This window comes from Haliotis asinina, chromosome 14 (assembly GCF_037392515.1).
Source record: "Haliotis asinina isolate JCU_RB_2024 chromosome 14, JCU_Hal_asi_v2, whole genome shotgun sequence".
Taxonomy (NCBI): Eukaryota; Metazoa; Mollusca; class Gastropoda; order Lepetellida; family Haliotidae; genus Haliotis; species Haliotis asinina.
In genome coordinates, this window is record NC_090293.1 from 53,391,635 (window position 1) to 53,415,317 (window position 23,683).

The 23,683-nt window shown below is 41.5% G+C and overlaps 1 pseudogene; it reads right to left on the minus strand.

Annotated features, from left to right (window-relative positions):
- Positions 1-402: 402 nt before the first annotated feature.
- On the minus strand, positions 403-13,916 carry LOC137260888 (N-acetylated-alpha-linked acidic dipeptidase 2-like; annotated as a pseudogene).
- Between the last annotated feature and the right edge of the window lie 9,767 nt (positions 13,917-23,683).

Consider the following 23,683-nt stretch of genomic DNA (forward strand, 5'->3'; position numbering starts at 1 on the left):
ATTTGTATGCTTTTGATACCCCCCTAATATTAACTGAAGCAGTTCCCGAGAGACCATGTACTTTACACATGGCAGCGACACTGGCAGTGTCTAGAACCCGGACTTCCAAACCATGGAGCATGACCCACTTTAAGTCTTGAATGTGCTGATAATGTGGTAACTGAACTTTATTGTCACGACAACATAAATCGTGTTTTCCGTTATTTCACCAGCACTGGAATTATCGGTGTTAACACACAATGAACACACATTTTTACAGTGAAAGACACACACATTCTTTATCTAATTTAGATTTGGGAGTTAATGATATTTATCAAATATATAATAGTCAGGAATAATAACCAGTATTATTCGCCTGTGCTTCTTAATGTAGTTAAATGGTAAACATGGATTAAATTAATTCTAAATCATCAATATTTTAGATGCTGACTGTATGGTGAAGGTGAGGACAGACATGTGAATCTGAACATCTCTCCAACGTGAAGCGTTATCGCCGATCTGGTACAGGAGGTCTGCCAACCCTGGGAACGTGGTTGTCTTGTAGTAGTTGGCGCTGCTCGGGGACAGTAACATGTGTCTGGAACACAAGCAGAGTCAGGTGTTGTGGACGCAATGTCACAGTTAAAACTTACTAATGATGACACAGCCAGAAGGACTGTGGCCTAATACTGTAGCAAAAGCTTATGAAAGCAGGGTATGAAAATGTAATTACCAAATTAATTGCATAACATTAAGCCATTTTTCTCATATGTAGTACTGTACATGTGGCTTACACATTATTACTTCAATATTGATTGTATTCGCCACTTCGGTGATGAATTTACTCACAGCTTCGTATCCTGGGCTATATTGTTTTCAATGTCCAGTTACCGCATGGTTCCAATGGTGATGGAACAGCCGGCTACAACTTGTATTTGACAGTGAGCCATAACACTAACAATATACACTGCTTTGTGGCTCAGAAACCAACCCTGAAGTTGACACACCACTTTGTTGACTGACATGGACCTGTTCTTCACTTACTTGTACTCCTTCTTGTTTGGGAGTTCCGTGTGGACTTGGAACGCCTTCTACAGAGCCATAAGCTTGTCGTTGACACCACGGACAGCAAAAGGGCTGAAACACACCGACATATATGACCAGAAGTTATTGAGAATTTAGGAAAATGTTTAATCGGGTTTCTAGTATCAACAACCTTGACCAGCTACAAGGGATTGGTTTCATTCAAGAGAGACGAGTCCGTTAATCCTTTTTCATTAGCTTGTGAAGAGTAATCCCTTTCGTGTACTTGCTAGCAGACGACATTTTCAGTGATCCTCAGTACGGATGATTTAGACAAGAGGAAGTTGATTTTGGTATTGCAAATGGATATGCCACTGAGCACCAGGAAGGCGCCGGGAGGCCCAGAAAATTGACTGTCGGTGACAGGAAGTGGCTTGGCATTATTCCTTCTAGAAACAAACCACGGAGTTTAGAAAACGTAAGGCGGGATATGATTGATGGAGGAACTGTGGCTGTATGTAAGGAGACGATTAAAACTGAGCTGCATGCAATGGGTTGGCAGACAATTCGAGGAATTGCATCACCGATCATGACACCTGAACAAAAGGAGCGAAGGTTGTACTGGTGCTTACAACATAGAAATTTTAACTGGGACAATGTGATATTCTCAGACGAAAGTTCTACGTGCCTTTTCCCTAATTCACTGAAATTCAGGAGCAAACAAACTGAAAAAGTCTGTATCAGGGCCCAAAGCACAGTCCGAAATTTAACGTGTGGGATGGCTTATCTGTGTTAGGGACAACGCCCCTCTGTGTATTTGAAGAAAATATGAACAGTGAGCAATACAGAGATATTCTCGTGTTCTATGGAAACTGTTAGATTGTCCAGCAAGAAAACGACCGAAAACATCGTTCAAAGCATTCACAGGTCTAGTTTAAGACCCAAAGTATAACATTATTAGTTTGGCCAAGCTATAGCTCTCACAAAAATCAAATAGAAAATGTCTGGGGTTTTGTTAAGGAAAGTGTCAAAAAGAAATATCTGAAAATTTCTGAAATGAAAGGAGAGGTGATCCAATATTTCTTTGATCAATAGTATGCGCCGCACTGAAGCAAGCACTGTAGCCCAAGTTGACTTAACAAAATACTAACTGTTCACCTGCCTTTGAATCTGGAGTAATGTTCTGCCAATATTCACATTTAATGCGTGAGTAATGAGTGAAAAAATAAAATCTTGAAATTCTCAATAACTTCTGGTCATACTACAGGTACATGACTGTACATTCCTGATATTCCGAAGTTGGTCACCCCAAGCAACGAAGGAGTTACCGCTAATCATTTATTGTAACAGCTCCAGGGATAGAACTATAGCCCCTTAACATATACACATAGGGTGTATACATAGGGCAGTAAATGTTTGGACTCGGGTGAGGAGCTGGTATCACTTGGCTCTACAGAGGAATTTGGTAAAAACAACAGGACAATACCAACTCTTTCATGTCGACCTCGCCCTATCTTGTACTGAAATCATTCGCAGCTTTGGTAAAATTCTCAGCCGCCGACTGTAAATGATCTGGTGAAAATAATAATTGCATTGTGTTATTTCCTTCCTTCTGAGCTGCATGACACAATCAAATATTTATCGACATATGGACAGATCTACATATCGACATATTAAGTATCACAGAACCATTTACCTGTGAATCATGGAGCTTAGGATCGTGAAATGTGCTTTAATATAAAGACATGGAACCAAATAAACAATTCATATGTTCAACTTTGATTCGTTAAGATTTCATCTTTATAGTTCAAATCGTACCCGTGCGTATGTTCCTTTGAGCAAAATCGTCTCCCCGGCGTTCAACAAGACCTTTCACAAATCCATCAACAGCCGATGCGTAATCTCGCACATCCATCGGTATTATGAGAGAATCTGCGAGATCTCGCGCCAGCTCGGTGAACAGCGCAGCAACTGCTGCACATGATTTAAAGCCTGGATCCATCATCTTGACAAACCGGTAGCCATCGTACAGGGTGTGGTACGAGGGATACCCAGCTCGGTGGATTCTGTCCCCCAGATCCTGCAATATACCCAACATTCCACTTCCAGGTATTAAACGGCCATTGCTCCCAGAAAAGCAACACCGAGCGTCTAATTTAGGAATCTCAGCACAATGGCTCATTTAACCCTGTAACAGATCTACCATAAGTGATAGAAACAAACCTTTGGTAGGTTTTAATAATTTAGTATTTCCATTTTGGTGATACCAATTTTAAAATGAAAATCTACTTCTTTAAAGTGAGGTTATAAATACCTTTTTGACATACTACAATCCTTACTAATTCTTGCATCAGCTAAGCCAACACTGTGTGACATTTGCACCAGTTAAGCCATGACTTTGTGACATTTGAATGCAAATGAATAGAACACGTCACAATTTAATTCTGGACTCACAATAGTCCAGAAACTCTCCAAACTGTGGCCACTCTCTCACGAGAGATTTGGCAAAAATAAACATGCAGCTATTATGAATATGTGCTAAGGATGAAAAAATAATAAATTTATTTTTCGAAAACTGAAAATTTAAACTCGCTCGCCCATGTTCTACTCCAGATCCTCATAGGTCCTGAACGCAGAGCTATGAAATTGAAGTTATTTGTGAAAGTCCTTACTCCAGTGACACAAAGAATAGGCTGGGACACATTAATAAACAGCGTTGTGAGATCTTTAAGCTGTTTTGAAATGTGTCTTGTCAACCCCACTGACATTCGCCAATAACCACTTAAATATAGAATATATAGTCCGTGCTGCCTCATAATCCTCTTACTCCGTAAATAAACAACGCACCTGGGCTGTCGAAAATTGAAATTTTGTAAATTCGATGTTTCGGCTAATATGTAAGGAGGTAATCCGACGTTAACACTATGGCGTTAACACACCGGACAAGAAGGTAAACAAAATCCGTTAACAGTACATGCTTTAATGTGGCCACTATGAACGAGGTAGACTGTCTGATCAGCACAGCTTATTATGGCAATCTCTTGTCTCTGAAGCTGGTCCTTGACACGCTGAAACTTTCTGTCTTCTTTACTCTGGCCACTGTGTTACAATATGCAGTTTACATCTCACAGACCCTCGATTCACGATGATGCCAACTTTCTCGATTACTGTTCGTGCGACGACTATCATTCAGGAATTGTTTCCACAGCTCCTTCTTTCACCGATGTCTTTGTGTATGTGTTCTCCCTCGTTAATTAGAGTAGAGCCGAGTCTTCTCCTATTCTTAGGCGCAAGTTCTCCAAGGCAGTCGACGCTCACACTCCGCTGCTTCTCGACAGTCCAGTTGTGTATTCGTTCTAACAGTTGACACTCCGGGTGTGAACCAAAAGAGGATACTAACATTCGGATCGGTGGATCACAATGCTACACCTCATTTACCATACCGAATGTTTAAATCTCACTTTATGTAAATATAGCATCAAAACAAACTGAAATAATGTATTTTTGTTAACATGGTACTGACTATAGTCGATTCGAATCACTGCTTCACGTTCACTGACTGCCATGGATGCTCGCTTTTCCAACGTGACGGGGTAAAACTGATATATTTTCCCTCGAAGGGTGACGTGAAGCAATCAGAAATGGACATTCTTAAATGGAGTAGGATAAATGTGCCCTCTATGTGCTTATGAACCTTGAACGCGCAGTTTCATTTCACCAGTTATGTACAAATATTGGTCTAGAATAATTTTATTTTTCAAAACCTTTAGTCTTAAACATGTATTGATGCAAGGGCTCCATATATGTTCTTGTTCATGTCCCTCTCGTCAAGCGTCAGAATAAACTTACCGTATCAAAGCTGACTCACTCGCTGGGCTACTAGCAGTTAAAAACACAACAAAAACAAATTTTACTCGATAAATCAGAATGGTCTCAATGTCCTAATGTGGGTAGTTACACAATCAAAGCAAAATATTGATAATTTATCAACTGAATAATACCTAAAATTAGTTTTATGATATGTATAACATCACATTTTAGTTAAAAGTTGCATGCGTTGAGATTGTTAGATGTTTTAAAGATTAATGGAAAGGTAGAGAAGGACACCCGCACTTGGGAACTTAGCCTGTTCCAGTGAGACGCCACGGTTCAGTGGTTACAGATATTCGGCCTTCTGTGCTCTCTGCTTATGGTGATGTAGATGAAGATTACGCAGGCAAATTAGGTGAGGTGGTTATGCTACGTCAACAGGCAGCTGTGCAGTCAAGCAGATAGTTTGTTGTTTAAACCTGTCTGAAAATTGTTATGTCTGACAAGGGAGACTATAATTAGCTGATGTTAACACATGTGATCTAACGATAGTTTTGCATTATTTAGCATGTTTAGGAAGGGATGGCCGTGGTGTATCATTTATTCATTCATTCATTCACATATGTACTTCTTTCTTTTATTATTTCATTCATTCATTCATTCATTGTAAGATTTCGACTGATACAGTAAACTGGCTGAAGTACTGTTAAACGCAGCCGAAGTTGCCCTGGAAACGAACCCATGGGCCAATATGTTTTTCACCCATGGGCGAGATTTTTTAAAATCACTGTCAGTTAGCGGACTCAAGTCAAATCGAGCTGAAATTTGAGTCATGATACTTATTAACATTTTTTCATTCCTTTACAACCTCCAAAACATTATTCTGAACGAAATTAAACACTCTCGCTCATGGGCCTGCCCATGGGCCGCTGTTCGGCCGCTGTTCGGGAGTTTAAATTTTCAGTTTTCGAAAAAAACTTTTATCATTTTTTCATCCTTAGCACATATTCATAATAGCTGCATGTTTATTTATGCCAAATCTCTTGTGAGAGAGTGGCCACAGTGCGGAGAGTTTCTGGACTATTGTGAGTCCAGAATTAAATTGTGACGTGTTATAGACTTCCAAAAGGTTTCTCTACACGCCGAGGGATAGGTTACTCAAATAAGGTACCATGCATGAACATCTTTATGTTGACTTGTGTCACATGTTCTCGTGATTGGAAAGGTGAAAGCTTGAGCATATGTTTATGATTTGGTGGGGGGGGGGGGGGGGGGGGGGGGATACATTCATCTTAACGGGAACATCTGGCATCATCACGATATAAAAATGGTTTTGTCGCTTTCATTGTGTGTGCATTTCATGAGCGATCGCCTTGATTAGAAAACGCCCATGAATGAACGAAGGCGTTTCCGAATATGCTTTTATTTTATTGTTTTACTGTTTTAAGCCACGATGAAACGATATCTTACTTACAAACAACGGAAAAAATGAACGAGCTCTTGGGCTACTCCACTGTTCAGTAAGACAAGACCCGTGAAGGTCCGATGTAGAATAGGACTTCACCAACCAGTGCTTGCCATAAAAGGCGACTATGCTTGTCGTCAGACACGACAAACGGGATCGGGTGGTCAGGCTCGCTGTCTTGGTTGACACATGTCATCGGTTCCCAATTGCCCAGATCGATGCTCATGCTGTTGGTCACTGGATTGTCTGGTCCAGACTCGATTGTTTACAAATAACCGCCATATAGCTGGAATATTACAGAGCGCGGTGTAAAACTAAACTCACTCACTCACGCCCAAGTAATACAAGAAACAAAGTTCTGATCGATATTTACAAATAACCGCCATATAGCTGGAATATTACAGAGCGCGGTGTAAAACTAAACTCACTCACTCACGCCCAAGTAATACAAGAAACAAAGTTCTGATCGTTTAAAATGACATCTTTTATGGCAAGGGTATCGGCCCATTGTTTCTGAAACCTAAACATGCGTCGGCAACTACCTATTGGCGTCAGGACTCACGATGAATGACATTGCGTGTCCAGAAACCCCTATTTGACCGGAGTCAATGGTATTTCTGTAGGTGTCGGGGTATAGAGAAACACGTCTTTGGCATATCTTAGTATTGTGAAATTGACAGTTTAGTGGGCTTGAATGACAACCAGACACGCACAAGATATAACCAGAGCAAGTTAATGTTCAGTGTGACTTGAATGACAGATAGATATGTACGCGGATAGATCAGTGCACAACTGACACGTGACTGTTTATTGGAATGACAGATAAGTAAGCACAAGACAGCAGCGATGACAGTGTTCGGGACATGCTCACGTCCCCACTCACCACGTCCACATACAGGGCGTTAGATGTTGGGATGGCCATATCCTGTTCAAATGGTACAAAGTCAGTCCCTGCCTCTGGTATGTTGACACTGGAACAAGCCAGTGTGTAACGATCAGCATGTATGGTGTTGTGCACTATAATCATATCGTTTGAATATATGCAATGCATTGTTTCCCATAAGGCTGAGTTGAAGTTTGTTACGAAGTGTTTTAACAATAATAAGTTGTCAAGAATTTAATGACTATCTGTTGTAAACAGTGATGAGAAGGTTTCACATATTTTCAACTGCAATCTGGAACCAAGCATTTTTTTTTCACTCTGGAAGGTATTAAGACAGTCACTTTATAAGTCATATCACAATACACAACGACAAACAACTGTGTGAAGTTCATCGCGTTGCAGCTCAGGGTTATCTGAGAGTGACCACCGTTGCTCCCAGGTCAGTGTTGTTATCATTGACTTGGCAATTACTAGTGCTATCATACAGTCATTGATTTTGTTCTTTAGATCTATTGTGCACAGTTTGGGCAATTTCTTTGCATATTATATATTTATAACCTAATTAGCTTCTGTATTCAGTTGTTAATTGTTAACATATCTGTGTTGTTTGTTCGTTTCCCACTGAATTGTTATGCGCAAAAATTAGGTTGTGACTGTTGTGGAGTACCCTTCTATGTATAAACACAAATACAAAAATATCTAACCGTCTTCTGTATATACTAATATAAAAAACCATGTAGCGTGGGTAGAATAAATTCAAAGAGAGTATATACATATAAATACAACTAGTAAGACTACAATACAAATATCTGCCTACATCGGGAGTACAATACATGTAAATACATGTAGTAAGGCTACAATACATACAAATATGCGCCTTCAGCGGGCCACATTATGAACATTCAGCTGGGTTATTATGCATATAAATACACATAGTAAGACTGCAATACATTCAATTATGTCCATACAGCGGGGGTATAATACAAACACCTACAGCGGAATACACGCCTGTGATATTTACATACTGATACCCACCTTAGATAGTTGTTGTTCAGGAAAGCGTTCACGCCACACCTCGTACAGATTCCTGTCCGCCTGGTGCGGGTCTGGGACCTAAAGCGCGAAGAGATTCTTCAGGTATATGTTAACAGAGGCTACTTCTGGAGTTGTGTGGATGAATACAACTCACACCAGTAAAGTAGTTGTTTGTGAATGAACAAGAGGAAGTTTACTGATATATTGGAGCGAGGATAAAGCTATGAAGGATATGTCAGTCCATTTAAGGAAAATATGAGAAGCAGAAACCAACCATTCTAGAAGCCCTGTAGACAGCCTGCTTCAGCGTTGGTCTATTACCAGGCTGTAGTTACCTGTAGAGGGAAGAAACGCCGTATGTGATTTAAACATATTTATTTCCAATGAAAAGAACCGGATTGGTAATTTGGGCAATATTTCAATCCGCCGAGGAACACCAGAAATATCTTCACACACTGTGCCCACATAGGGGAAGGAACCTTCAGAGTCGGTCTTCAGAGAGGCTAATTTACCATTTAACCAAGAGGTTACAACACCGCCTCTAAACTGGCATTCAGAGCTGACGTTCTACCCTGATGCAATTACATGTACATGGATCAGCACAGGATCAGCGTTCCTATGGTAGTCTAGTTAGCCTTATGTATTTAAATAAAGACAAGGAAGCAACTTCCAGATGCTTTTTTTCTGTCATCCTAGCCCCCAGGTTATGATTGTCTGGTCCAGACTAGATTGTTTACAGACCGCCGCCATACAGCTGGAATATTGCGTGTGGAGTACAACAAAACTCATTTACATTTACCCAGTTTTGTAACGGTATTCCAATAAAAGGACACTTCGTTTTATTACAGATGATTCTCGTAATAGGACCCGCATTTCAATACAGTTGACAATACAGACAATCACGAAATACATTGGTTCAACTAAGTCTGAAGGTGATGTTGAGTGACATATTTACTCTAAATCCTTCATGGTTCAACTAAGTCTGTAGGTAATGTTAAGTGAGACTTACTTGCCATCCTTCATAGTTCCGCCAAGTTTGTAGGTGATGTTGAGTGGGACACTTACTTGCCATCCTTCATAGTTGCACCAAGTCTGTACGTAATGTTAAGTGAGACTTACTTGCCATCCTTCATAGTTCCACCAAGTCTGTAGGTGATGTTGAATCCTCCCTGCCAGTCTGCCGGCGCTGTATCTCCGTCCATCTCCATGAAGACATAAAATAAGATGAATCTCTCGTTGTCTCCATTAGCTGTCAGACGTCTCAACATTTGTCTTGAACATCTATCTATACGTTACACCTGATTCTTTCACTCCAAGAGACGGGATACACCGGTACCTCAGCAGCATGAAGGCGTCACTGTAACCGATGGGATGGCAGGGGATTTGGGGAAGCTTCCTCACTAGTTCCTCCTCACTTAGCCGTGTTGTGTACCTGAGGGAAGTGTTCGTAAAATCGTCATCCAATAATAATGCTAATCGGTGTCTCTGGAAATAAAAACTCACAGAACATCTCTTCGTAATCACACTTTCAATAACCATGGCCTTTAAGGTCTGAAGGTTTGCTGCCTGTATGTAAGGTTGTATTTGTTTTCTAATGTCCCCTCTTCTTCATAACGTCTTCTCAAACCAGTGACTGCAAAATTATTATTTAATTTTGTCACAATGGTTTATACTCTCCCATAACATATAAGTATTTTATGGGCAAGATTCTTCATCTTTTTCTTGTTCCTTTATTGTCTCTACAGTGAACTCACACAATTATCTCGAATGTTTGAAACATATAATACCACTGCCATTAACCAAGACTAGTTCGCATGAAATCCATTTAAAGGAAACGTACATGTAGCAGGATATCCCGGTGCAGCCTGGTCGCCCTTGATCATAACAATATTTCCCCTTTGAACTCCCGTCGGCGGTTGCCACATGCTCTCTGGGTAACAGTTGTCTCCCTTGGCATAATCCCCCGGATCCATGAATAGGATGATCCCAACGGCGCCATATTGATGTGCGAAGTTTACCTGGCAATACATGTGATGCATTTTGAAGGGTTTATTTCTTAAGGTGAAAAACGCGACTGTTTCCGTTCTAGTGACTGTTTTCTGTATGCAGCATGGGACCCCGGTGGCTTTCGTCTGCGTGAAAAGAAAACTATGGATTCGTTAATAGTTTCGCTTATTATTTTTGTAATTACCATAGTACTAACCATCCACTAATATTTACAACGATTGTCACGTTCCTTGTATTTTAGTCTTTCTTTTATAACACTTGGAATTCGTGAGGAGGTACGAGTCTTTCGACTCTAGAAAAAAGTTAGCGAAACACACTCAAACCCATCCATTCGTCGTGCAAATGACGTTACTGCCAAATCAGGTTTTGCATGTGCAGTCGATCACGTGATCCTTGCATCGAAGTTTTCTCCATTTGCACGTGCTTGCATTGGCCTCAAGATTTGAAAAGAAACCACCTATAAAACAAAGTTCTAACGGTACTTTAAATGCCATGAATGTCAAATGTGCAACGTGAACGTACCGTTGGCATGTTGCAAGCGGGAAGATCAGTTGTTGACCTCGCAAGAGCAATGGGATGCAGCCGTCGTACTGTGTATGACTTGTGGGGGCGTCTACAACAAACTGGCACCACTTCTGATCGCCCAAGGGTGGGTCGTCCATGTGTGACGTCACGAGCAGAAGATCGTCAAATCGTCCTACGTCACCTACGTGACATATTTCTGCTGGCTACACGAACCAGGGCTGAGATGCTTAGAGTTCATCTGTCCTCGCAGACCATTCGTAATAGGTTGCGGGATGCCAATCTCCATTCTCGACGTCCATATCGTGGGCCAATATTGACGACGTTTCATCAACGTCAACATGGAGAGAGAATGGAATCGAGTCGTCTTTAGCGATGAATCCAGGTTTATTCACATATTGGCGGACGGCAGGCATAGAGTCTGGAGACGACGTCATGAGCGGTATGCCCAATGTTGTGTACAGGAAGTCAACAGATTCGGAGGCTGAAGTTGCATGGTGTGGGGTGCTTTCTGTGGGAACAACCCTTCCCGACTTCTAGTCATCCGTGGAAACCTCACAGCTGCTGCTTACCGCGACCAGGTGCTCACCGCTGAACTCGTTCCTTTCATGGCGGCTCATGGCCCAGGTCTACAGTTCCAGCATGATAATGCTCGGCCGCATACCGCGATGTTGACACCAAATTTCCTTCGAAACGCTGGAATCAACGTCATGGACTGGCCATCGAGGTCCCCTGACCTTAGTCCAATAGAACACGTTTGGGATACACTTGGGAGAAGGCTTCGTGGTCCTTGGAACCAACCTTAGAATTTGCAGGAACGTGGAGCTGCCATTAGAGCAATGGCGCAGAATCCCAAACCACGTGTTCACAAGCATCAGGCAGTCGATGAGGAGACGGTGTTTGGCAGTGGTGAATGTGCGGGGCGGCCATACACAATATTGAAATGAGAAATTTCGAACTTGTATTCTTGTGAGTTGACATTCTGTATACCCATGTTTTGGAACGGCGATGTAGCCTAACTGATTGCAACTGATTGTGACACTGTCAGTGTATAGCGTGTATCACACAGATTTCAACAATGAAATAATAACAATTTAACCATCTTAACATCTCCTGTTCTTTTATAGTGCCTTGAAGAAAGAATGTGAACTTTCCTTTTTGATTCAGTATATTAAACGAAAGTTTAACTTAACTCACTAACGTCACAGATACGGTTTGAACCCGACCTTATTCCCTCGAAAGACCCTTCCATACCGGGCAATGACGATCTTCCCCGAAACATCCACACCCAGTCGTGTGAGGTTCTCGAAATCGACATCTCGGGCGTAGTTGACATATACGAGTTCTGCCTGAATAGGATATTTCTTTAATTTCAATAGCTATACAAATGAAAATCGGTACACGCTACCTCATGATAACATCGTTCCAATGATGTTTATTGAATGTCTCCGGTATGATTTAACCAGAAACAGAGTCAGTATAAAAGTATGAGACATTTCGTTGAGTATAACATCGAGGTCACCCCTGGAAGTGAAATAGCGTCAAGTGAACACTCTTTATTTCACAAAATTTGATATTGAACTGTTTCTCACCGCTGGTTGTCCACTGGGGGAAAAGGCGTTGTATGGCTGGACTGCTTCCGGATGTGTTTCCTCGTCGAAGTAAGCGATCTCTCTCGGCGTTGACTGGAACAACACACTGCTGTCTGACGCAAGGAGAATTGCCTGAAAGCAGGTGGAAAATAAATGATGAAAAAACCAACAAACAGGATTTATATGGCGTCTGTTGTGAATAATAACCTTTACATAGTCTGGTCCTGAGGAGTGATTTCCCCCTCAATCTAACGCCCATCCGTTGTCTAAACATCGCACCGAATATCTTGCTTCCACCTATACATTTTCTCTGAGTATCATCGGATATCATCGTTTCTCCATCAGAATTGGAAACGTTTAGCAAAACACTGTAATGATTTGATCGTTGAGGGACGGGAATTAAATGGACTGCACTGGCAATAACCCGAGCTGGCTATCCCTTTAAAGTGTATACATGAGGACCCTTTATATATCGAAGCCGAGCTCAGAGCCGCTTGAAATCGTCCAGCCGCTTAAACTCGGTGTGTTCGTCTATGCTAATGCTATATATTAGACGCTTTTTCTTAACCACATGTGAAACGTATCTTACCGTATTGTTGTGGTTGTCATCCGGGTACGACAGGAGTACGCCATACGGCACCATCTGTACGTCATGTCCTTGTTCTAACCACTGGTCTCTGACGTACTCTACCGTGCGGTAGTTACCTGGCGTGCCACCCATATGTGGCCTCTCTGTCAACTCCCTTTATAAGCACAGAACAATAAGACTGTTATGTACAAATGTATCCAAGCTATTTGCATTGTGAAAGCATAGAAATAGGACCTGACCGTAAATGCTCCTGTCAGAAAACTTTACCGGTACATTAGTGCATGGTTTCATTTGATACAGAGTAAAGACCACAGACATGGCCGTGTCCAACCTACACTAAACTGTTCTCAGTTGCAACCGTTGAACGGGGGGCGATATTGAGTAAGCATGGGTTTACGTCGCTTTTAGCACGCCGCATTGTTCTGTGGGGAATCGGACCAGGAGAACCATCCCATTGAAACACATCTCACTCACTCGTTCTGATATGTTTGTTGCCACCAAAATGATTCGGTTAAATTTAAGAAAGTCTATTCAGTGTTTTTAGTAAATAGCCGAGGTTTCAAACCAGCTCATGAAAATGATAGTAACAACAAACACAGGTCGATGAAAAAAAATTATTATATCAGATTATTATTGTGGTAATCATCGTTGCTAAAACACACCACTAAGCATACACGTGTTAATATAATGGTATGGTTTCAACAACTAGTATATGATTACATATGATTCGTCAAAACTGACAATGATGTATTCAACAATGTATGTCTGGTACATTTGGCCATAGCTTAGGGCCATGGCTCGGCCCAGTGGATAAACATTATCGCGGTGTAGTCACGTTTTACACTTGGCACTCATCCTCCTGATTATAACTGCTCACCGTAGATGTCTGTCGATGTTTGCAGGGTCGATGTCTTGGATGAGTCTCTCACTGACACCATCAGTTTCAGCAGCATACGAGCCTCGTAACATCTGGATCCGGTACATGTCCGGGTTCAGATCTCTCTGGACCATACAGACCTATGAGCAGGCCAATGACGAACGCCGCTACGCTTCCCGCCACAGCCAACAGAACACTTCGTTTTGCTACAGACTGCATATCTATATTCAATGGAAAACGTTACGTAAATGTAGCTTTAAAATACTAGGTTGTATAAAGATTAGTGAGAAAAATGCAGCCGTTAAAATCCATGCTCGTCACATGAGACTATATGTCCCATTTACACAAAAAGTATAATGTTCCTGAAAATGTAGATTTCAATATTTAATTATGAGGATGCGGGTATGAATGACGATAAATTTACGTCGATAAATGTCTGCACGTCGACTTGAGTGTGGTAGTATGAAAACATTTGCTTGAATAAATGACATTTTCACATGAAGAACTATAAAATGAAAAACGGTCGTTAGTGGTAGAACAACTTGCAGTCTATTATGACTGAGAAAAACGACAAACTCAAACTCTGGTGCCGACTCTGTCTGTGACCTGTAGCAGCCTACAACAGTTCAGTACCTATCAGCGCTACTACTATGCAGCCTCAGGGTTATGCTAATGTGTGTCTACAAATATGTACATTAAGGGACCGTTCATAATTTATCGCTAGGGGCGGTGATGTTGACTTTCGTGGACTTGCATGTACAATGTGAAAAATATCATGTATAAAGTAAGTGACGCCCCCCTGCTTGTCATGTACAAAATTAATGATGACCCCCCTGCCTCCCCAGAACAAAATGTGTGTGTGTGTGTGTGTGTGCGTCTGCGTGTGTGTGTGTCTGCGTGTGCGTGCCTTGAAATTATAATAATCAATCAGTTCGCATGTCAAAATGGATGTAGCTGGTTAAAAGTGATATGTAAAAATATCGTGGCATCAAACGGTGCATAATGTTCACATCCTGGGAGCGTCGTCTGATGTCCACGTGAAAGTCTGGGATCTCCAGCAGCTCATGCTTGTCGTAATACAGTTAAAATGCAAGTGAGAAAACCTAGTTACCTATTTTATATCCGCATTAGAACTGGTCAAGCTCGCTGACTTGGTTGACACGTCATCGTACTGGTCAAGCTCGCTGACTTGGTTGACACATGTCATCGTACTGGTCAATATCGCTGACTTGGTTGACACATGTCATCGTACTGGTCAAGCTCGCTGACTTGGTTGACACATGTCATCGTATCCCACTTAGATCGATGCTCATGCTGTTGAGCACTGGACTGAAAAAGTATATGACTACACACGATGGTTGGTCGTATCATATTTTTCAGTATATCTACTTGACTATAAGGATACAATTTCCAACTCCACGTGTAACATTATGTTGACAAATAAACATGCGTATGAACATTAAAGTAGATATAATTTGTGTCAGTTGAATGACTCTTGAAATACCTTCTAAGCTGACTTTAAACGTTGACGAGGAAGAAGCGGGTGTTATGGTGTGACAGGCTGTTCGGTTCTTACAGTAAGATCAAGTACCAGTATTTATATAAATCCGTACGATGCATGAATAGCTGACACAGTTAACAGTGTCAGACAGTAGTTGTCTCTTACAGAACGTGCCTCAGACCTTGGCCTACATGCCACTCGACCATGGCGCAAGTTAGCTATCCCAATGTAAGCAAAACCAGTTGAGCGAGGGATGTCCAGGAGAACGGGAGTCCCTTACAAATTGCTTTTAATTACACGTTCGTGTTTTGACGGCGTTTGGAAACCGTTATTAAGATTTATCATATTGCTTCTATGTCTTTAAATGTTTATTTGTAGCATGTTAATGTCATATATTTTTGTCAAATTGTAGCCATTATTACTGTTAAGCTCAGTTATAAATAGCAGGCTGAGGGTTGTGAGTTTCCAATCCATTAATACCAATCAGCGTGTAAGAAAAAAAGGCGATAAAGTCCTTTCACATCATAACAAATCTCAGCCCTATGCGCATTTCCGACTGCATCAAGAACATGGTTTTCAACCAGCAACAGTGCAGCTGTGTGATGGCGGTCTGTTAATATCCAGACAATCCAGTGATTGACATGAGATGCAAAGACAGAATATGTGTAAACGAATCACGATGAAATAGTGATTATAGCAGGTGTTGGCCAAATGGTGAGCGTATTCTGTCCCACCGGTCAGCACACCTGCCCAGCCGCAGTCCGAGGGTCAAGTCCCCCTCACAACTAGAGGAGATCTTCGTCTCTACCAATACATGTATATCGGGGGCTGGTATGGTTGGGATCCGTCTCTATAGATACGTCTCTATGAATAAGTGGGGTCACTACACTTTATGGATGACAGTGCAGCAACGGCCTGGCAGCATCATAAAATCGATCGTCGACCCATCTGCCAGGTCGCTGTTCGAAGGTAATGTTCCCCTTACTGCAAAATTTCAAAGCAAGAACTTTTGACTGCCAGGAATATCTATATCATCTTATGTGTGGTCAGCCTGCAGCCTGCACCTCATTCACAATGCTAATCGGGTTGTCCGACTTGTTGACTTGGTTGACACGTCATCGTTTCCCAACTGCTTACTTCGATCCCTGGATTGTCTGCTCCAGATTCGATTATTACAGATCGTCGTCAAACAGCTGGAATATTAACAAGTGCGGCGTAAAACAACAAACAGACAAGTACATGTTTCAGAGATTAATTCCAATCATGTACTCCTCCATGACACCGACTGCAGATAAGAATGTGACACATCAATGTCACGAGCAAAGTCGCCTGTGTTTTCTGTCAGCAATGTCACATCTGCCCATTTTTAAATACTGTACACTAATCCGTTCATTCAGACCACTAGTAATATTACACTTGCTTGTATTCAGGAATGAGTTGTCAGCCAAGGCTATGTGTCCGGAGAGATTGGGAAGCACATACTGTGTGTCAGATCATAACAGTCACGATCCATGATATGGGCGTGGTAGTATCATGTAGCAGTGGGGAAAGATGTGCACATTGTCAACAGGCTTTTTATTGGTAAGTAATCATCATTTCTGTCATTCTCTCTCCCTCTTTCTTTCTCGCTCTCCCTCTCTCTCACACACACAAATGCATGCATGCACACAAGCCTACTAAGTAACACGAGATTCACGTGACACGTGACTAATGACACAAGCAGCAAGAGTTGAATACTCCCCAGGGAGTTGAGATTGAAATACGATGTGCTGTGGAGATTGACACCCAGTGATCGAGGGAAAATACCAGCATCTTGCGCATACTCTAGTGGGTGGATATGTGCGCTATCTATCTATCTATCTATCTATCTATGAGTGTGACACTTTGAGACTGTCAAGGTCTTCTGCAAGGCCCCTCAAAGTAAAGTAGAGGATATTGAGGACATTCGAGGTTACCATGCATCCTTAACAGACCTGGTGGAACATGTGCGTTCCCTCATGTCCGGACATGTGGCCACTGGCTACGTCAGTTCCGTCCTCGCTCTGTGCTTCTGTCTGTACATCATCGTCAACGACGAGATATCCTTTGCAAAGACTGGTATTGCTGCATCTGCCTTGTGTATGTCATTGGTGTCAGACTATGGTAATAGTCCATTGGCTGGAGGGGGTCCACATGCGCCCCCCACAGTTCTACTTCTTGGGTATTTTCTAGTAGCCATGGGTCTCTCCATCAGAAAAATGCATGTTAACATTTAATAAACTGGTTCCCGAGGTACCTATGGAGAGCATTTTTAATGCTACCCCACATGTTTTTCATACGCCATTTTTTGGGGGGGAGGGGTAACAAATGCAACAATATCTTTTTGCCCTGTGAATTCACCGTAACAAACCACCACTCAAAATGTTGGTATTTGAATTCCCTTTCACATGGTACATAATATATGCAAATCAGGCGGACAAGTAGGTCACCAGAGGTCAAAAGGTCACACAATTTAGCAAAATCACAAAATCTTACTCTTGCTCCTATATGTCAATGTTCTGGTTCCAAATAGGGAATTTGACCGTTATAACACCCCAGGAAGTGAACTATGATGATGTTGTAACGAAACAGAAAGGCTAATGTTCCATTATTTAACCGATTTTCACTTCTACAGAATGTGAAATAAAGGGATAAATCTCAAACCGTAAAATAGGTTTTCAAACTGTCACATGGTCAAAGTCATTCATCAGCAGAGCTGTCACTCTCCTCGCTAGACACGTATTCTTCATCTGAAGAGTTGTGGTTCTCCTTCCCATCATCATCATCATCATCATCATCATCATCATTTCCACCTACTTCACTGACAGTATCTTCTAAAATGTCAAGCAACTGTTGAGGAAGGGTGTCTCCATCAGTCCATTGTGGCTGCATGACACCATTCTCGAATGTCCATCCGTGACCATCCATGGGATCAGGTAAAACTGGATCTGGAATATAGGCTTGCTTCCATATCAACACCTGATAATTCACTCGATTCACATGTTGTTTCAAACAGCTTTGACAGGGAGGTAGCGAACCCATCTCGAAGTTCATTTTCAGGTTCAATGTGGACTTGTTTCCAATGCCAATTTCTTGTACCGCAGATTATCAACATGCTTCTCACGTGTATCACCATACAAAGCACAGGTATATTCCTCAAGTGTTTCCATCACATGGCTGGATACGTCTGCACATTGTCCTAACTCACTGAATGCCTCTTCAAAGCGCAGGTTTTTTGTCAAATTTTTAATGGGGTTTACCTTACCCTTGCCTTCGAAGGCGCTAGAGCTATCACACCCAGTGAACGCGTGCAAGCTCAGTAGAGAAGAGCGGTAAATTGGTGACAGGGTGTTTGCTATGGCTGTGATATCTAGACAGCGCCTCTTGTTGCCCTTTCCAGTCTCAAATATCACATTAATGTTTTGAAGACGCTCTGCGTGGTGCAGTAAAATGAAAAATACATCTGCATCAGGACTCCGAACCCAGGCATACTTATACCCAGCCTCCTGTGCATAAAGACAATATAGGATAACCCTTGAATCTGTTTCCTCCTGTGTGGACTTCTGTTTCCATTACATCAAAGAAATACCGGCTACATTCCAAGGAATAGCACAGAAAATCTTCAACTGCATGAATAAAAGTTCAGATGTGGTCTTCAGCACGGACATGTACCAGAACAACTCTGTAAAAGATGCCGAGAGGAAGAGGAGAGGTTGTGGTGAAAAGTTCATTGTGAGTAGTGAAAAAACACGGAGACCACAGAGTTGGCCAGTCTTCTTAACAAATGATGAGAACAAGAAACAACTAGTGGCAGTGTTGATGTCTTCGTGGAGTAGTGGTGACTACAACTCTTCACTTAAAGAACGAAATGTGATACTTGTGGTTGAGGGGAGAGCGTTCAAGCTAACGTCTGATGGGAAGACAACATCCGTGGAGGAGATTGTAACTCTAAAGTCCACACAGGAGGAAACAGATTCAAGGGTTATCCTATATCACAGCCATAGCAAACACCCTGTCACCAATTTACCGCTCTTCTCTACTGAGCTTGCACGCGTTCACTGGGTGTGATAGCTCTAGCGCCTTCAAAGGCAAGGGTAAAGTAAACCCCATTAAAAATTTGACAAAAAACCTGCGCTTTGAAGAGGCATTCAGTGAGTTAGGACAATGTGCAGACGTATCCAGCCATGTGATGGAAACACTTGAGGAATATACCTGTTCTTTGTATGGTGATACACGTGAGAAGCATGTTGATAATCTGCGGTACAAGAAATTGGCATTGGAAACAAGTCCACATTGAACCTGAAAATGAACTTCGAGATGGGTTCGCTACCTCCCTGTCAAAGCTGTTTGAAACAACATGTGAATCGAGTGAATTATCAGGTGTTGATATGGAAGCAAGCCTATATTCCAGATCCAGTTTTACCTGATCCCATGGATGGTCACGGATGGACATTCGAGAATGGTGTCATGCAGCCACAATGGACTGATGGAGACACCCTTCCTCAACAGTTGCTTGACATTTTAGAAGATACTGTCAGTGAAGTAGGTGGAAATGATGATGATGATGATGATGATGATGATGATGATGGGAAGGAGAACCACAACTCTTCAGATGAAGAATACGTGTCTAGCGAGGAGAGTGACAGCTCTGCTGATGAATGACTTTGACCATGTGACAGTTTGAAAACCTATTTTACGGTTTGAGATTTATCCCTTTATTTCACATTCAGTAGAAGTGAAAATTGGTTAAATAATGGAACATTAGCCTTTCTGTTTTGTTACAACATCATCATAGTTCACTTCCTGGGGTGTTATAACGGTCATATTCCCTATTTGGACATTGACATATAGGAGCAGGAGTAAGATTTTGTGATTTTGCTAAATTGTGTGACCTTTTGACCTCTGGTGACCTACTTGTCCGCCTGATTTGCATATATTATGTACCATGTGAAAGGGAATTCAAATACCAACATTTTGAGTGGTGGTTTGTTACGGTGAATTCACAGGGCAAAAAGATATTGTTGCATTTGTTACCCCTCCCCCCCAAAAAATGGCGTATGAAAAACATGTGGGGTAGCATTAAAAATGCTCTCCATAGGTACCTCGGGAACCAGTTTATTAAATGTTAACATGCATTTTTCTGATGGAGAGACCCATGGCTACTAGAAAATACCCAAGAAGTAGAACTGTGGGGGGCGCATGTGGACCCCCTCCAGCCAATGGACTATAAGTGTTGAAATTCACTTTTGCCGAAATGAAATGCTAATTTCAAAACACTAGAAATGATGCTGATGTGTGATTACGACTGTTGATTTCTGGACAAGTCAGGTTGAGGAATTATCTATTCATATTTAAATTAAGAGAAGAACGTTCAATCACTGAGGTACTTGGAGAAACCATCTTGTGTGTATTGCTACAATGGTTGTTTATAGGCACACAGACCTCTGACTATACTTCTGGACATGTGTGGAAAATATTGGCCTGATAGAGTTATCAGACTGGTAAGAATTTAGAGACACTTCAGTATCTAGAACAGTATGTTTTGAAAACTGAAACTAATGCAGTAGTTTACCGGAAATCAGTCCGTCACAGAATCCGGTTTGACCCAATGACGAACAACGGATACGATATAGTTAACCATGATTGTATTCTAAAAAGAACTGATTCGCTAATGTACAGTCCCATTAAGAAAAAAAATATGATTATGTTCTTTGAGACTTTTGACAAACAATAAATTAGTAAGCGTCCTTCCTTGTTCACACAGATCATCAGCGCCCTCCCTACCTACGTTTTCATAGTGATCCAGGTTAGACCGTGGAATCAACACAATGTAACGGCTACATAGCTTTACCAACTCGTATTTGACTTGAACTTCATGCGTTTGCAGTTTTGCTTATGTTGTTGTCATGGAAATATGGAACACGATTTAGACAGAGTAAAACTGTTAGAATCGATCAAAACAGTGTATTACAAGGCTTTCTGACCTATAATTGACACCATAACTTGACCAACTCATACTTGCACGCTTTTGTTGCTATGGAAATATAGAACATTGTCACGGGAGAATACCCAGTTCCCATTACCTGCGCAGACAGCTTTTGAAAGGCCTGAAAGGCAAGATAGGGTTAATTCATTTAGATAGAATAACACTGTTTGAATCGATCATAGAAAATGTGTAACTAGGCTTTCTCACGTCTAGGCAGCGTAACTGTATTTGATTTTAACTCAACGTTTTTTACCTAACGACACTTTAGCTTTAACGTGATGTTTTGGCATTGTCTATGTTTAAACATTTGCCCTGCAACGTCTGTCTTTATATCGAGAATTAATTTTAAAGTGTCTTTTAATGTTAGTGACGGAAAATATTCCACATGTGAGGTGAACGGTGCTCCAGTTGTCATATACAATAGGTTGATTGGTAGCTACAGCAACAGGGTGCGGAACGGATGACCGGCATGTTCACTAGACCTCAGTCCAATCCAGCGTACTTGGGACGAACTTAACAGACGTGTTTACAGAAATTTTGAAAGGGGAAGGGCTTGGGGTTCAGGGTTTCGAGACTAGAAAATGTTGCAGCTGTTACGACTTTTCACTTGCTGGATTAGATGACTGATACTCTATAAACGATTATGTCTTTTGTCTTTTATGCAATATTGGCACCCATGAAGAGCCCCCTCCTCGTGGTGGGTGCTGGGTAATGCTAAGTGCTCTTCTCCCGTGTGGACCCGGGACAGAATGTGTCCACAGCACCCCATTGCTTGTCGTAAGAGGCGACTAAATTGGGCAACCTGTTGGCCGTGGGTTGCGTCCCGTGTCGGTAGAGGACGGGATCCTGGTGATTTGAAATTGCGATTCTCCACAGCTTTTGTACCCAGCTATATCATCACAGACTGAGGAATCACTTCCTAGTACCTCAAAGTCTTCTTCTGATCACAAATCATCATCTCCGTAACACTCAAAGTCTCAATCCACATCTGATAGTCAACAAACTGTGAAAAATAAATCGAAGCCAAAGCCTGATGCTTCAAAACAACAAAGTGGCAGAGCTCCTAATGGGTCACAGAACAAAATTCAATTGTTCAATAAATACGGGTCTCTTGAAGACATGGACGTTTCTGAAAACGTCCATTCTAGGGCACATAGCTTGTCGCCCTCCAAAAGAGTGCGGGGTAGATCCCCAATAAATCCCCCCAAAAGATAGTTTATTCCAATAATATTGTGCAGTGGAACTGCAGAGGATTAAGGACTAATTTACATGAATTACAGCTATTAGTCCAAGATTTTATACCTTCAGCGATATGTCTCCAAGAGACATATTTAAAACAAACAGATACATTTAACTTCGTCAGTTTAATGCATATCATTGTTTTGCACCTCCGGGTGATCGGGCCACTGGCGGATCATCCATTTAGTCAGACAAAACATTATTCAAAGCCCTGTTTCACTTAATACTAATATGCAGGCTGTTGCAGTAAGAATTACGTCACATGTAGCGTTTACGCTATGCTCTCTTTATATTTCGCCGTCTTCGACGTTTGCCAAAACTGATCTTCAAGTTCTATATGATGAGCTCCCGAAGCCCTGTATTATAATGGGAGATTTAAATGGGCACAACCCACTCTGGGGTAGTGTAACTACAAACACTAAAGGGAAATTGTTGGAGGACTTTTGTTCTGACAATGATTTATGTATTTATAATGATGGTTCCAACACATATTTACACCCTGGTACAGGGACCTATTCTGCTCTTGACTTGTCATTGACAACTTCAGAACTACTAAATGAATTCGAATGGTCAGTCCACGATGACCTCTGTGGATGACCATTTTCCTACTATATTAAAAGCTGTAACTCCATCCGATGTTCCACCATCATCAAGACGAAATTTTACAAAGGCTAACTGGGCTTTATTTGAAACACTGTGTGCTGAAAAACTTAAACCTGAACGTTTTATTGACGTTCCCGATGCTATTAAATGCTTTTCTGATGAACTGAATTCCATAGCTGATGAGTGTATACCAAAGTCCTCTGTAGTTCCACACATAAGAAAACCATGGTTCAACGATGACTGCAAACAAGCTAGGAAGGCAAGGGAAAAGGCAGAACATTATTTCCGTCGCCATCCTATGGTGCATAATCTAAATACATTTAAAATGTTAAATGCTAAAGCACGGCGTTCTTGTAAACAGAACAAACGCCAATCTTGGCAAAATTATGTATCCAAAATAAATTCTCGGACACCCATGTCCAAGGTATGGAACATGGTCCAGAAAAATCAAAGGTAAAGGTACTAAATCTACTGTCCACCATCTTAAACATGGAGATCAATTACTTACTGATAAATCAGATATTGCGAATAAACTGGGCGAAACTGTTGCTAAA